Genomic DNA, 6137 nt, shown 5'->3' with positions numbered 1-6137 from the left:
TTTCTATTTTTTAAAACAAAACTCCTCATTTAATCTTTACCACAATGCTGTGACTTATAAGAACTTTATTAAGCAGAAATTTAGAATTTTGGCAGCATTTTTGCTGTTTGTAAATTAAACAAAAGGGATGTGTGTAATGTCATTCATTCATTCATCTAATATGTCAGGTATTGGTTTCTGCTCAGAGGATTCAAAAGTGAACAAAATAGGCAAAGTGCCCACTTTCATGGAGCTTCTATCCCAATGAAGGAAACATGCACAATTACATAATATTTTATATATATAAATACGCACACATACATAAACATTTTTTCCTCTAGTACAGAAGGTAAAACAGAGTTTTCCTTGATTCCACAGCTATTACTACTAAGCTAAATTCATTAGTTGCTTTGCTAATACAATAATTAAAACATTTTATATTCATTTTCAGCAGAAATGGTCTTTTTTCACATTATGTAAAATTTGTAATGGGATTTTTTAATGTGTAGCAAAAGGATGGCAAACCTCTGTCACTGAAGTAGTATAGAAACAGAAAGATACATATTTTTAACAGAAATGTTGAATTCCACCATTGATAAAGACAACCAACTTATACTGCATGGAAATTGTGCCAGTTTTGTGCATGGTTCAAACATGGTCACAGGCTAAAGGGTTCTGGCGAATGTCTCTCTCCAACTGGGCAGTGTAAACCATGAGAGACCATTCTTAGGAGTTTGGAGAAACATGGCAGAGTGAGAGACGTCCCTAGATCTCTCCTCTTGAAATAATAATAAGCTGAACATCTAAAAGTCAACAAAAAACACCCAAACTGCACACCAGCATGTTTGAGCATGGGATCTGCACGTAAGAGCTACCACAGGTCAGAACCCCAGGTATTGGGCGTCGACTTAGAGAAATAAAGAAGCTGCCTCTTGCAGCTACTGGAGCACCACGTAGGAGCAGGGGAAAGGGAAGGTGTAGCAACTTCCCTGAACAGCTCTGCCTGGGAGAGCTGTGAGCTCCATGCAGCTGGCGGCAGGGCCCAGTCATTAGGGCAGAAAGCAGAGAATCAGGACAGCAGAGAAACATCGATTGTTTTTTACCAGCTGTGGAGGCAAAACCTCCAACCCAGAAGGTCCCTCCCACCATTCCTCTGAAACCAAACACCGCGGAGCCCAGAGGTATCTGACCAAATGCTACTGAAACTGTCACTAATGCTCAATGGGACTGAAACTGATTGATGGTAGTGAGCTTAATTAAACATCTACAGGAAAACAAAAGGCATTATTAAGATTTTCTATTAAGCAGGGATTCAAGAGGCTTTGATGCCATCTACTGGAAACCAAAAGAAAAGCATCTTCTATGCAACAGGCTAAAGAGAGAGAGATCCTTACACAATAAATCTTCTTTCTGGAAAAACAGCAAAGTATACTTCCATTAATGCCCAGGCTGAGAAATAGTCCATTTAAAACCATGAACAACCAGGGGGACAAAGCATCTCAGAAAGAAAGAAAAAAATCTGCACAAAATAAGATTACAGACATAGAAATATGTGACTTAAATGACAGATGATTCAAGATGGTACTTCTGAAAAAAACTCAGTGAGATCCAAAATGAGTCAGGTCAACAATCAGGAATTGAAAGAACAACTAAATGAGTAGAATAAGTTCCACAGCAAGGAGATTGAAATCCTCAAAAAGAACAGAATGGATCTTCTGGAGATGAAGAACACACTGCAAGGGTTGAAAAATGAAATAGCAAGCTTGGGAAATAGAGTCAACCAAATGGAGGAAAGGATCAGTGATACCAAAAACAGAAATCTAGAAGTAAATGGAAGGAAGAAGAGAGAAACCGAAGAATAAAAATAATGAAAGAGAAATTGAAGAACTAGCTGATAGCATCAGGAGAGGAAACATAAGAATAATGGGCATTATCGAAGCAAGGAAAAGAAGCAGGGAATAGAAAGCATTTTCGGACAAATAATTGACGAGAATTTCCCAAATCTAAGGAATGAGTTGGAGCTTAGAATTCAAGAAGTCAACAGGACACCCAATTATCTGACCCTAAAAAGGCCTTCACCAAGACACATTTTATTAAAATTATCAAAAATCAACAACAAAGACAAAATTCTCAGGGCAGGCAAGGAGAAGAAAATGGTAACTTATAAGGAAAACCCATTAGATTATCGACAGACTTCTCTGCATAAAAGTTACAAGCTAGAAAGGAGTGTAATCATAAATTCAAACTAGTAAGTGGAAGGAAATACCAGCCAAGAATAACGTATGCAGCTAAGTTCTCCGTTAGACATGAAGGAGAAATAAAGACTTTTCCAGATATACAAAAATTGAGAGAATTCTCCACAACAAGGCCTGCACTACAGGAAATATTGAAAGGGGTTTGCTCACCTAAAATAAAATCATGGGCAAAAAAAGAGCATAATTAGGAGTAAAGTGACTATCAGGCAAATAGAAGCAGAAGAGTGCAACCCTTACTAAGAACAGGGCATTATAAGCTTAACCAATAAGAAGAGAATTGCTGTAGCAAGATAGTAATAAACGTTCAGCATACATAGGTAGAATGACTGAAAAGGGGAGGACTCACAGATCCAAATTCACAAAGGGGAATGGAGATAAGGCATGTACAGAAAAAAATGGATGACTGTATATACATAACAGCCCTTTACATATTCATAATGGTAACCCACATAGAAGATTCAGAACTGAAGTATATAATATAAAACAAGAAGAACCAGAAGCAAAACCCACAAAAACCAACCGAAATAAAGAAAACAGAAACACAAGTACAAGGAAGCAATAGAAACACCGAGCTACCAGAAAGCAAAAGATAAAATGGCTGTAAGAAGATTTCATATTTCAATAATCACCCTAAATGTAAATGGACTGACTTCACCAATAAAAGGCACAGAGTTGTAGATTGGATCAAAAAACAAAACCCAACCATATGCTGCCTCCAGGAGACACATCTCAGCCCCAAAGACAAATATAGACTGAAAGTAAAATGGTGGAAAATGATATTTCAAGCAAAGGGCATTCGGACAAAAGAGGAAGTAGTGGAACTAATATCAGATGAAATACACTTCAAAATAAAAAAGGTAAAGAAAGATACTGATAGACATTTCATAATGATAAAGGGAATCATGCACCAAGAAGACATAACACTTATTAATATCTATGCTCTGAATCGGAGAGCCCCGAAATATGTAAAGGAATTACTAACAGAACTAAAGGGAGAAACAGACCAAAACACTATCATAGTAGGGGGCCTAAATGCCCCACTGTTGAATATGGACAGATCATTCAAACAGGAATTCAATAAAGAAATCACATCCTTAACTGACACATTAGTCCAACTGGACATAATTAATACTTACAGAGCCTTCGATGCCAAAAGAGCTGCTTATACATTCTTCTCTAGTACACATGGAACATTCTGAAGGATTGGCCACGTACTGTGACAGAGAGATATCTCAACAAATATAAGAGGGTTGAAATCATACCAACCATATTTTCTGATAATAATGCTCTGAAACTAGAGATCAACTGAAAAAATAAATCAGGAAGAACCTCAAATACACGGACAGTAAACAACATGCTACTGAAGAATAACTGGACAGAGAAGAAATAAAAAGAGAGATCAAGAGATACCTAGAAACAAATGATAATGATAGTACAACATATCAAAACTTTTGGGACACGGCAAAAGCAGTCATAACAGGAAAGTTCATATCATTACAAGCCTATCTCCAAAAACAAAAATGAGCCCAAATAAATAACCTAATGTTTCATTTTAAAAATCTAGAAGGAAGAACAAATGAAGCCTAAAGTCAGCAGAAGGAAAAAAAAATAATCAAAATTAGAGAAGAAATATATGAAATTGGAAACAAAAAATAATAGAAAAAATAATTGCAACAAAGAGCTGGTTCTTTGAGAAGGTTAATAAAATTGACAAATCTCTGCTAGACTTACTGAAGGAAAAGGGGAAAGGACACAAATAAAATCAGGAATGAAAGAGGAAATTTTGACAGACACTGCAGAAATACAAAGGATCATACAAGAATACTATGAAAAAAATACATAACACTAAATTTAATAACATAGAAGAAATGGACCAGGACTTAGAAAAATATAACTTTTCTAAATCAAGAAGAACTGGAAAATCTAAATAGACCAACCAGTAGTATGGAAATTGAAACAATTATCAAAAATCTACCAATAAGTAAAACTCCAGGACCAGATAGCTTCACCACTGCATCCTACCAAATATTCAAAGGAGATTTAAAACCTATTCTCCTCAAACTCTTCCAAAATATCTAAGAGGAGGCAATACTTCTCAACTCTTTTTATGAGGTCAGTATTACCCCGATATCGAAACCAAGTAAAGATAACACACACACACACACACACACACACACACACACACAAAACAAAAAAACTACAGACTGATATCTCTCATGAAGACAGATGCAAAAATCTTAAATAACATACTAGTCAACAGAATACAGCAGAATATTACAAAGAATTATACACCACAATCAATCGGGCTTCATCCCAGTGGCGCAAGGATGATTCAACAAATGGAAAGCAAGTAATGTGATACACCATATAAACACATTCAAAAATAAGAATCATATGATTATATCAATAGGTGTAGAAAAAAACCTTCGACAAGATACAGCATCCATTTATGATCAAAACACTTTTAATAAAATCAGTATAGAAGGAAAGTACCTTAACATAATAAAGGCCACATATGACAAACACTCTGCCAACATTATACTTAATGGTGAAAAACTAAAATCCTTCCCTCTAAGATTAGGAACAAGGCAAGGCTGTCCACTATCGCCACTCTTATTCAATATAACATTGGAGGTCCTAGCAAGTGCAATCAGGCAAAAGAAAGATATAAAAGGCATCCAAATAAGAAATGAAGAAGTCAAACTGTCACTATTTGTGGATGACATGATTGTCTATATAGGAAACTCTAAAGACTCCACAAGAACACTACTAGTAACAATAAGCAAATACAGTAAAGTTTCTGGATATAAAATCAACATTCATAGGAATTAAACTCAAGGACCTTGAACTTAAAGAGAATTTTATGAATTTGACCTCAAAAGCAAGGAAGTAAAACCTAAAGTAAATGAATGGGACTACATCAAACTAAATAGCTTCGGCTCATCAACAGAAATCATCAAGGTAAAGAGACAACCATCCAAATGTGAGAATATATTTGCAAGCAATGCCTCTGATGATGGCCTATATCCAAAATGCACAAAGAACTCATACAACTAAATAACAACAACAACAACAACAACAACAACAACAAATGAATGATCCCATCAAAAAAACGACAGAGGACCTGAACAGACACTTCCCGCTAGAGGATATACAAATGGCCAACAAATATTTGAAAAGATGCTCAGCATCACTAGCTATTAAGGAAATGCAAATCAAAACCACAATGAGATACCATCTCACACCTGTTAGATTAGCTATAATCAACAGGACAAGTAATAACAAATGTTGGAGAGGATGCAAAGAAAAAGGAACCCTCATCCACTGCTAGTGGGTCTGCAAATTGTTTCTGCCACTATGGAAAACAGTAAGGAGGTTCCTCAAAAAACTAAGAATTGATCTACCATATGATCCAGCAAGCCCTCTACTGGGTATTTACCCCAAAGTCTTAAATACCCATAACCGAAAAGATATTTGCACACCAATGTCCATAGCATCATTATTCACAGTGGCCAGGACATGGAAGTATCCGAAGTGTCCTATGATAAATGATTGGATAAAGAAGCTGTGGTACATATATACAATGGAATATTACTCAATCATAAGAAGAGATGAAATACTGCCATTTGCGACCACATGGTTGGACCTCAAGATTATTATGCTAAGCAAAATAAGTCAGACAGAAAAGGTTGAAAGTCACATGATATCACTTATATGTGGGATATAAACCTAAAAGCAACAAATGAACAGGACAAACAAACAGAGACTCATGGATATGGACTATAGACTATAGGTTGCTAGAGGGTAGGGGGAGGGAGGAGGAGAGGTAGATGTGGTAAAGGGGGTCAAATATGTGGTGACAGAAAGAAATCTAACTATGGGAAGTTAACACACAGTGTAAAT

The sequence above is a fragment of the Rousettus aegyptiacus genome, unplaced genomic scaffold, assembly GCF_014176215.1.
Source record: "Rousettus aegyptiacus isolate mRouAeg1 unplaced genomic scaffold, mRouAeg1.p scaffold_m13_p_9, whole genome shotgun sequence".
NCBI classification, from domain to species: domain Eukaryota; kingdom Metazoa; phylum Chordata; class Mammalia; order Chiroptera; family Pteropodidae; genus Rousettus; species Rousettus aegyptiacus.
This window is presented reverse-complemented; position numbering follows the sequence as displayed.